The sequence below is a fragment of the Phocoena sinus genome, chromosome 1, assembly GCF_008692025.1.
Source record: "Phocoena sinus isolate mPhoSin1 chromosome 1, mPhoSin1.pri, whole genome shotgun sequence".
Taxonomy (NCBI): Eukaryota; Metazoa; Chordata; class Mammalia; order Artiodactyla; family Phocoenidae; genus Phocoena; species Phocoena sinus.
Window position 1 is genome coordinate 22,447,527 of NC_045763.1, and position 10,160 is coordinate 22,457,686.

The following is a 10,160-nucleotide window of genomic DNA, read 5'->3' on the forward strand; positions in this document are numbered from 1 at the left end:
GAGCCTGCGCGTCCGGAGCCTGTGCTCCGCAACGGGAGAGGCCACAACAGTGAGAGACCTGCGTACCGAAAAAAAAGCCAACATAACTTAATGGGACTTTATAACCTCCAGTCTCTCCAATCTATCCTCCGACTTTGCCACTAGAGTTACCTTTCTAAAATGCAGAGATAGGGACTTCCCTGGCGGTCCAGTAGTTAAGACTCCGCACTTCCACTGCAGGGGCACAGGTTCAATCCCTGGTCTGGGAACTAAGATCCCACATGCCCTGTGGCACAGCCAAAAAAATAAAATGCAAAGATAGAGCAATCCTTTACTTCAAAACTATTGACCCCTAGTTACCGGCAGGATAAAATTTAAACTTTGTCTGGACCACAAGATACTTTGTATTCAGCTCTTGCCTATTTCTCAGGCTCATGAAAAGCCCAGGCAGTTCTCCCTTTGATGTTCCTAATCAAGCTGACCTCTCACCCTTCCCGGGAGACCACAGGCCTGCTAGTTTCCTCACTTGGAACGCTGTCATCGTCCACACTCCACCCTTTTACTATTCCTTCAAGTTTTAGCTCAGATTTTAACTCCCCAGGAAAACCCTCTCAGCCTTTAGCCAGTTGTTCAGTTGCTCTGTCCTCAGAATACATTATTCATGCCACACAGAGCTTATCAAGTAGTAGTATAATTTGCTGTCATGTCTATTTCCCCCACTGTGAGTGCTCAAGGACAGAAAAAGTGGTTCATCTCAATCCCCAGTGTCTAGCACAATGCCTAGCAAATTAAGTCATATTCACTAAGTAAATGTTGAATGAGTGATTGAAAGGCAACTGAATACTCGTAATATCACCAGAAAAGTAGCAGAATTATTTGTCTCTCTTCCTCTAAACTACTGGTTCTCAAACATTTTTGTTTCGTGACCCCTTCATAATTTAAAAAATTACTCAGAACCCCAAAAAACTTTCTATCTGTTGGTGATATCTATTGATACTTACTGTACTAAGATTAAAACTGAGAAAATTTTTAAAATATTTATGATACATTTCAAAATAATAATCCATTACAGGTTAATTAACAATATATTTGTATGAAAAATAACTATTTTCCAAAAATAGAGAAGAGTGGCATTGTTTTACATTTTTTGCAAATCTCTTTACTGTCTGGTTTAATTGAAGGCAACTCAGTTCTCATATCTGCTCTTGCATTCAACCTGTAACTATACGGTGTTTTGGTTTAAGTAAATGAAAATCCAGTCCCACACAAGATATATAGCTGGTAAAGATGTCAGCCATTCTTTCAAATAAAACAGTATTCCATGAAAAACGTGGCTTTTTCAGCTCACAACTCAAACAATGTCATAAGTGCTTTTCCTGCAGATCAGTTTTCACATGCAGCATAAATGCTCTATGTGTACTTCTCACTTTGTCACATAGAATATTAAAAAGACAGATACTCAGGACTTCCCTGGTGGCGCAGTGGTTAAGAATCCGCCTACCAATGCAGGGGAGACAGGTTCGAGCCCCAGTCTGGGAAGATCCCACATGCCGCGGAGCAATTAAGCCCGTGTGCCACAACTACTGAGCCTGCGCTATAGAGCGCATGAGCCACAGCTACTGAGCCCACACACCTAGAGCCTGTGCTCCACAACAAGAGAAGCCACCGCAATGAGAAGCCCGCACACCACAACGAAGAGTAGCCCCTGCTCACCACAACTAGAGAAAGCCCGTGCATAGCAACGAAGACCCAACACAGCCAAATAACTAAATAATAAAAGACAGATACTCAAAAGGCAAGAATTAGTAAAAATAATGATTTTTACTTCTTCATCAAGGACGTCCTTCGGTGAAACTGACTTTTTAAAAAATTTTAAATTTGTGTTGATGAAGAATACAATGACCACCAGTACAGTTTGGTGACAGGGCTTTGAAGCAAACTAAGACACCAGCAGTTTAACCCACAATTTCATTTTACATCAGTGTAGACTCAACATAGTGAAGGAGGCAGAAAAAGTCTAAGTATTATTATGAAATAGTTTTGACCTCATGAACCCCCAAAAGAGTTTCAGGGACCCCACAGTTGGCCAACTACACTTAGAGAACCACTGCTCTGGGCCTGTTTCGCATCTTAAAACCTGGGTAATAGGGCTTCCCTGGTTGCACAGTGGTTAAGAATCTGCCTGCCAATTCAGGGGATACAGGTTCGAGTCCTGGTCCGGGATGATCCCACATGTCGCAGAGCAACTAAGCCTGTGCACCGCAACTACTAAGCCTGCGCTCTAGAGCCCACGAGCCACAACTACTGAAGCCCGTGAACCTAGAGCCCGTGCTCCACAAGAGAAGCCACCGCAGTGAGAACCCCGTGCACCGCAATGAAGAGTAGCCCCCACTCGCCACAACTAGAGAAAGCCTGCGCGCAGCAAGGAAGACCCAACACAGCCAAAAATAAGTGCAAGAAAGAAAATGCATGCTATTAAAAAAAATTTTTTTTAACCGGGTAATAATACCAATGTCTTAGAATTGCTGTGATGGTAAATAATGTATTTAAAGCACCCAGCACAAAATCTTATGGGAAGAACACCATAAATGTTTCTACTCGTTATAGCAGAGCTGTGATGGCTCTACGTCAATTTATCTAACATTTATTCGGAATTCTATCGCATTTGCAATATTTCACATGTAACATTTATCTTCAGGATTCTTTGCTTGCCTTCTTTATATTAGGTGTCTATATGTGTTAAAATACACGTAACATAAAATCTACCAGTTTAATCATTTTTAAGTGTACAGTTTAGTACTCCCGACTTATTTGCCAACGCGATTTATCAAATGTTTATTTCACACGTAGCAGGGTAAATTCAATCCCTTTAGAGACTGCATTTCTCTAGATGCCTTTTTCTTTTTGTTTTTTTTTTTTTTCCAGACAAGGCTTAAATGCCTTTTCTATTCAGAACACTTATTAATCCAAAGGTTTTTTGACTTTATTTAACGGCTTATCCTCCAGATTGGTGAACTGATCGTAGAGCCGTAAATACCCGATCCAGCACTTACCCATCAGCCTAAATACTTCAAAACCTCTCTTTCTGTAACTTGCACTTTCAAGGTCCCGCGAGAAGTCTCTACTATCGCGAGATGCCTCTACGCCAGGTAGGGGTGGGGCTTAACCTGCGGTGGAGTCCCAGCACCCTTAGCGAATTTCTAACTCCCTAACTGCGCATGACGCGGCGCAGGCGCAGTAGAGATTTCTTGACTTCCGGGGGCTTCAGAAGGTATAAATACCGATGCCTTGAGACCGTTTGGTCTTTTCGGGGAAGGCTGTTATTCTCGTCGGGTGCTTGGTGAGTGTGATTAGATGCCTGCTTCTTCAGCGTTTTGTCTGGTACTGGGTCCGCAACTCAGCCTTTTCTTTGGGGGTCACACTATTTAGAATGATTCCGAATCTTCGGCGTCCATGGTGACTACCCTTTCTCGCAAAAATAGGGCCGGGTCGGGTGTGGGCGGGGGAGGCCTCGCCGGCCGCGGGTCTTGGCCGTAACCAAGGGTCGTTAGCGCGGGAATTCCCTGGCGTGCAGGGCGCGATCCTTCGCGCCCACAAGCTAAGTGCGCAGCGCCCGCCCTCATTTCCTGTTGCGCCATTATGTTGCTTCCTAGGAGGCGGGTTAGCGTCTTCAATGGAGTTGAATGCAGGCCATTTTGTTCCCGATTCGGGTTATTTTTAATTCTGTTGCCATTTATTTTTTCTTTTGGGGCAATTTTTTAATTTCAGGCGATCGGGTTAAAGGTAGGAGCCTTTACTGGCGTCATAACGGCTGTTATTTGCTGTTCTTCGGCAGCAAGCTAATCGCCTGTTGGGGTTCCTAGATGCCTTTGGAGTACCTGGTTGAAAATTCAGATTATTGATGTGTCTGCTCCTTAGTCTTGCGCTCAACTCTTGTTGACACTGGGGTGATTGGGATCTAGTCCTTTATAGATACTCCTGCGAAGTAGCTGTCAACTTCGTGAAGTTAATTTCTAAAGTATAGTGACCAACGTGGATACCCCGGGAGGTCACTCTCCCCGGGCCCTGTCCTGGTGGCGTAGGGGAGCATAGGGCTCTGCCCCATGATGTACAGTCCCTTTCCACAACGTTGGAGATGAAGCCGGGCCTTGAGTCTGCGCCTGCATATTCCTACAGCTTCTCAGAGTCCTGTGGACAATGACTGAGGAGACAAACCATGCAGGAAACAGCTCTCTAGAGCAGCATATCTGAATCTAGGTTGATCCGAAGTGAATGAAAAATTTGTTTTAATCAGTTTGGGTGTATTGCTGGATTAAAGCTCTTACCTGCTTTGTTTTGCAGCATTTGTTTGGGATTCCAAATAATTTGATTCGGGGTAAGTAAATCTACGAATTCCTTTTGACCTATCAGTGTTTGCCTGCCAACATTTTGCATAAGACATTTGATCATTTTGAGCTCACTCCATTTCGTGAAGATGCTGCCGTTCAATGCATCTAGATATTTTGCTACTTTTTTTTGTAGGCATGTTGATAGTTTCTTAGATGTGTGCTCATATTCCAGGAAGATGGCTTTTTAAAGTTTATCTTCACATCTTTAATACTCACGGTAGAGGAGAGATTTCTGTTTTGCAAATGGAACAATTTTGAATGACTTAACCAAAGACAGCAAAGTTGTCACATGAGTCATGTAATGTGTGTACCCTCTCGATCTTTCCAGGGCAACTAAGGGTTTGGTCTCTTGTACAGTTCCCTTCTGTGATGTGGGGGGTTAAGTTGCGCCAGCATATGCAGAGCGTATGTCTACAATGATGGTAACTATGATAGATAAAGCATAACTTTTGGAAGTTAGTAGAAACAGTTGCTAATCCTGGTGGACTTGAACTTCCCTCAAGTCTACATGTAGTATGGGATGAGGAGAAATGAAATGTCTTGAAAACGGGTACAGTGAGTCCTTTACATACAAACCTTAAGATGCGAACATGTGTGCACATGTCCAGTCACGTAAGTTAATTCAGGTGTCTGGTGTACATTGTCACATGCGTGCATCCTCTACAAGTGGTTTTGTTTTAGTATACTTTACAGTACTGTACGGAGTACAGTAGGACAGTATCTGTATTTTAAGCCCAGGATGTCTGGAAACAAGCATAAAAGCAGCAGTGACATAGGTGGTACTGCTGAAGAATGAAAGAGATTCATGATGCAGGAAGTGGTAAGGGGGTTTTCTTTATTTGAGGAGGCACTGTTAGTTTTTGAGGCAGAGGACCCGGACGTAGAATGGTACACGAAAGTTGCAGCAACCATTCAGAATGCAACGCAGTGCTACTGTGTCATCTGATGAGAAGAGCTAGTACCCAGATATCACTGGATCGTTTTTTCAGGAGGGTAGATAAGAGTTGAATCCAGCAAGGGAAAGGGACCAGAACCTGTGCCATCAGTGTGAGGCTTGAGTGAAATTGCAGCTTGCCCTCCATCTCCTGATGCTAATGATCCTTCAGCTCTGCCATCTCCTTCCTCTCCCTCCAGTCAGTAACTCATGGCCTGTTCACTCGAGGCCAGCCCCTGTATGCTAGCTGTTGTACTTTTCAAGGTACTGTAAGACTTAAAATGTTTATTTCTTTATGTTTGCTTTTTATGTATTTGTGTGAAAAGTATTATAAACCTATTACAGTACAGTACTATATAGTCGATCGTGTTAATTGGGTACCTAGGCTAACTTTGTTGTACTTTGTCCGCTCTCAGAACGAAACTTGTCCGTGTGGGAACTTACAGTAAGTGTTCAGTCAGACATTCCAACGTGGATACCCCGGGAGGTCACTTCTCCCCGGGCTCTGTCCTGGTGGCGTAGGGGAGCATAGGGCTCTGCCCCATGATGTACAGTCCCTTTCCACAACGTTGGAGATGAAGCCGGGCCTTGAGTCTGCGCCTGCATATTCCTACAGCTTCTCAGAGTCCTGTGGACAATGACTGAGGAGACAAACCATGCAGAGAGACATCTAGTATACCAAAATTTAAAAGTGAAATAAGATTGTTATGTATGAATCTAATTCTTTTTTTGTCCTTTTCATTCAGGAGAGAAGAGGAGCCTTGCCTGACTTGTGCAGTTAACAATGCTTTGGGGGCCTTTATTTGGCAGGGAGATTAGTAAAGTGAGTAATACACTGTTTTTGGAAGATAAGCCTGGGCAATTTGAAAATGTTAAGTTTCGCACAATGTTTAACCCTGGAATTGCACCTTAAAAACCAGCAGAGTAATAGTGTTCTGTTAACCAGGTGCCTTTTGAAATTTAGAAGGAATTCCAGAAGACACTTGTGTGGGCAGGTCTGTGGACAGTATAGTGACCTGGGAGTCCCAAGAGACCCTTTCAGGTTTCCTATGAGGTGGAAACTTGATGTACTGATACTAAGATCTTGGCCATTCTCAAGTAAACTGGATTTTCTTAAAAGTGGAAAGCAGGTGCCCGTGAGAATCTACATGTCTTAATAAAGAGATCCATGTCAGTTTCTGATGTACTCGGGTGAATTACAATAAAGGTGACTATATACATAATTGTGTGGTTCTTTTTTTTTGGCTGCACTGAAGGGCTATAACGGCTATGTTCTACTTTGGTAGAAATAGGACTGAATTGATACCCTGCCGTTAGGCCGCAGCGCTGCTAGGATTGCATTGATCTTCCTGTTTGTACTGTTTGTAACTATGGCCCCATCTTAAGTATTTCTAATTGAGAAACAAAACCTCAGGAAACCGAAACTTAACCAGCCACTCTCGCTTCTGTAACTATGCTTGCTGAACCCCCTTTTGCAACCAGTCAGACGGTGACTAGTGTCTTTGTTTAAAAGTTAACCAATCAGTACTCCCCACCCCTGGAAAGCCCCGCAGAAGGTCCCGAGCTTGTTTGTACCTGTCTATAAAAGAGCTGTACTAAACTCCATCGGGACCTCTTAGCGTCACCGGCAACGAGTGCGCGGAGGTCCAGGTTCGAACCTGCAAACACTTGCCGTTTGGCTTTGACTCTCTTGTGGAGGGGTCTCGCGACCGCGGGCATTTCATTTGGGGGCTTGTCCAGGTTGCCCCCAAGCCTACCAGACGTCAGGTCAACGGGTCATCGCTGGCTCAAGGTACCTTCTGTTTTGGGGACTAGGACAGTCCTGGCGGACGTGCTATAGGACACACAGTCGGGCGTGGTTGGAGACGTCCACCGTGACCCATCTGGGGGTTGATAGCCCATCTGAAGGGTGCACGCGATAACCTCCCTTCCTCCTTTTACAGGCTCCGCTATTGGGACTGCTCTTAATCACTTTCGTTTTCAGAATAACCTTTTCTAACCAATCTCTTCCAGGACCTAAACATGGGCCAAACACAGAGTACCCCTCTCTCCCTCCTTCTCACTAATTTTGGGGATGTGAAATCCCGAGGACACGACCTCAGTCTGGACATCCAGAAAAGAAAACTTATACCTTCTGCCGCTCTGAATGGCCAACTTTTGGGGTTGGTTAGCCCACCGAGGGTACCTTTTGTCTTCCTATAGTCCTAAAAATTAAATCTAGGGTTTTCTTACCAGGGAAAGAAGGCCATCCGGACCAAATCCCCTACATCTTGGTATGGCAGGACCTGGTAGAAAACCCACCTCCCTGGATGGCCCCCTTTTTGTCATCAGGGACATATAAGATCCTTACGGCCCGACCAACTAAACCTCCCAAGCCTCAGACCTCAACCGCACCCATACTTTCTGATAGCCAAGACCTCCTTCTCTTAGAACCCCCCCCATATCAACATCCTCCTTTGGCCCAACAACCGGTCCCCCTTCCTGCTCCTGAACCTGCTCCTCTCCCCTTGGAAGAACCTCCTGTGGCCCCTCCCGAGGGGCCACCCAGGTCAGAACCGGAGGACCGAGAGGCAGAGGCACTGCCGGCCCTCCTGCCCAATGAAAATAACCCCTGGGCCGGCTGGAAGCACCCGTGGACGCACTCAGCGCGACCCAGGGTTCCGCCATCCAGATTCCACCACAGCCCTACCCCTGCGAGAAATAGGCCCTCCCGATGAGACAGGGAACCCCCGACTCCAGTATTGGCCATTTTCTACCAGTGACTTATATAATTGGAAAACCCAGAATGCTCGTTTTTCTGATAATCCTAAAGACTTGATAGCTCTTCTAGATAGTGTTTACTCATCAGCCCACCTGGGATGACTGCCAACAGCTTCTCCGGATCCTGTTCACTACCGAGGAACGAGAACGAATCCAGCTGGAGGCAAGAAAACTGGTTCCTGGAGATGGTGGTCAACCCACCGCTAACCCTGATCTTATTAATGCAGCCTTTCCCTTAACTCGCACCCCGCAGGATGATTGGGACTATAACACCGGAGAAGGTAGGGGGCGACTGCTCATTTATCGCCAGACTCTAATGGCGGGTCTCCGGGCTGCTGCGCGCAAGCCCACTAATTTGGCCAAGGTATATTCAATTGTACAAGGTAAAACAGAAAGTCCCTCCTCTCACTTAGAAAGATTAATGGAAGCCTTTAGGCAATATACCCCTATGGATCCAGAGGCCCCCGAAAATCAGGCTGCCGTTGTAATGTCCTTCATTAACCAGGCAGCCCCTGATATTAAAAAGAAACTCCAGAAGTTAGAAGATCTGGAGGGCAAACAGATACAGGACCTACTCCGTATTGCTCAGCGCGTCTTTAATAACCGAGACGCCCCAGAGGATAAACAACTTAAAGCCACTGAGAAAATGACTAAGGTCCTGGCCGCCATTGTTCAGAAAGATCAAGGGGGCCCCCCAGCCACTCGACCTCCCAGGCGACCATTGGACAGAGATCAATGTGCCTATTGCAAGGAAAAAGGCCACTGGGCTCGGGAATGCCCCCAAAAAAGGCAGCCGCGCCCCAACCAGGGGCAATGGCAACCGAAGGCCACCACCCCAGTCCTGTTTACACATGATGCAGAGTAGGGGGGACGGGGTTCGGACCCCCTCCCCGAACCCAGGGTAACCCTACAAGTGGAGGGGAAACCAGTCCAATTCCTGGTGGATACAGGGGCACAGCATTCGGTCTTGGTTAAGGCCCACGGGAAAATTTCTGACAAAACCTCCTGGGTCCAGGGAGCTACGGGAGTTAAACGTTACCCCTGGACCACTCAGAGAACTGTGGACTTGGGCACGGGAAAGGTAACCCACTCCTTTCTGGTCATTCCCGATAGCCCTTGCCCCTTACTGGGGAGAGACTGACTTACTAAAATGGGAGCACAAATTCATTTTCGGTCAGAGGGGCCGATCATAACAGACCCTCACAACCAACCCATATCTGTGCTCACCCTGAACTTGGAAGATGAGTACCGACTTCACCAGGAACCACCCTCCCAAAATCAAGATATAAAGTCATGGCTTCAGCAGTTCCCCGAAGCATGGGCAGAAACAGGTGGGATGGGACTAGCCAAACATCGCCCAGCCCTATTCATAGAAATCAAACCAGGGGCAGATCCTGCACGTGTCCGACAATATCCCATGCCCATAGAGGCCAAAACTGGTATCACTCCACATATTCGCCGGCTTCTTGACCTAGTTATACTGCGTCCCTGCCAGTCGGCCTGGAACACACCCGTGCTGCCAGTCCGCAAACCTAACAGTAAAGACTACCGCCCAGTACAGGACCTGAGGGAAGTTAACAGACGAGTCATAGACATCCATCCTACCGTATCCAATCCATATACTCTTTTGAGCGCCCTTAGTCCAGAAAAACAATGGTATACTGTGCTGGACCTCAAAGATGCCTTTTTTAGTTTACCCTTAGCACCCAAAAGTCAAGAACTCTGCCTTCGAATGGTCGGATCCCGAGAGAGGCATAAATGGACAACTCACCTGGACCGGACTTCCCCAAGGATTCAAGAACTCACCTACCTTGTTTGATGAGGCCCTACACGAGGATCTCAGTGAGTACCAGAGACAAAACCCCAATATAACTCTCCTGCAGTATGTTGATGATCTCTTAATAGCTGCTGGGACCACTGAAGCCTGCCTGCAGGGAACCAGAAACCTCCTACAGACTCTCGGCACCCTGGGATACCGGGCCTCTGCCAAAAAGGCGCAGATCTGCAGGCCTGAGGTAACTTACCTGGGATACCTACTGAAAGGGGGGCAACGATGGCTCACAGATGCACGGAAAGAGACTGTCCTCCGCATCCCCAGA

The 10,160-nt window shown here is 46.4% G+C and overlaps 1 long non-coding RNA gene and 2 other non-coding genes across 4 annotated transcripts; all 3 read left to right on the forward strand.

Annotated features, from left to right (window-relative positions):
* Window positions 1–3,225: 3,225 nt before the first annotated feature.
* LOC116762882 lies at window positions 3,226–6,524 on the forward strand. 2 transcript variants are annotated; one of them, XR_004352360.1, is made up of 2 exons: window positions 3,226–3,319; window positions 4,321–6,524. It is a non-coding gene; the product is annotated as an uncharacterized LOC116762882 (long non-coding RNA). The 2 variants fall into 2 exon arrangements; XR_004352365.1 differs by having other exon boundaries at window positions 3,305–3,435.
* Window positions 4,007–4,210, forward strand: LOC116745338. Its single transcript, XR_004347392.1, has one exon. It is a non-coding gene; the product is annotated as a small nucleolar RNA SNORA73 family (small nucleolar RNA).
* LOC116745341 lies at window positions 5,768–5,973 on the forward strand. The gene has a single exon (XR_004347393.1). It is a non-coding gene; the product is annotated as a small nucleolar RNA SNORA73 family (small nucleolar RNA).
* Window positions 6,525–10,160: the final 3,636 nt, after the last annotated feature.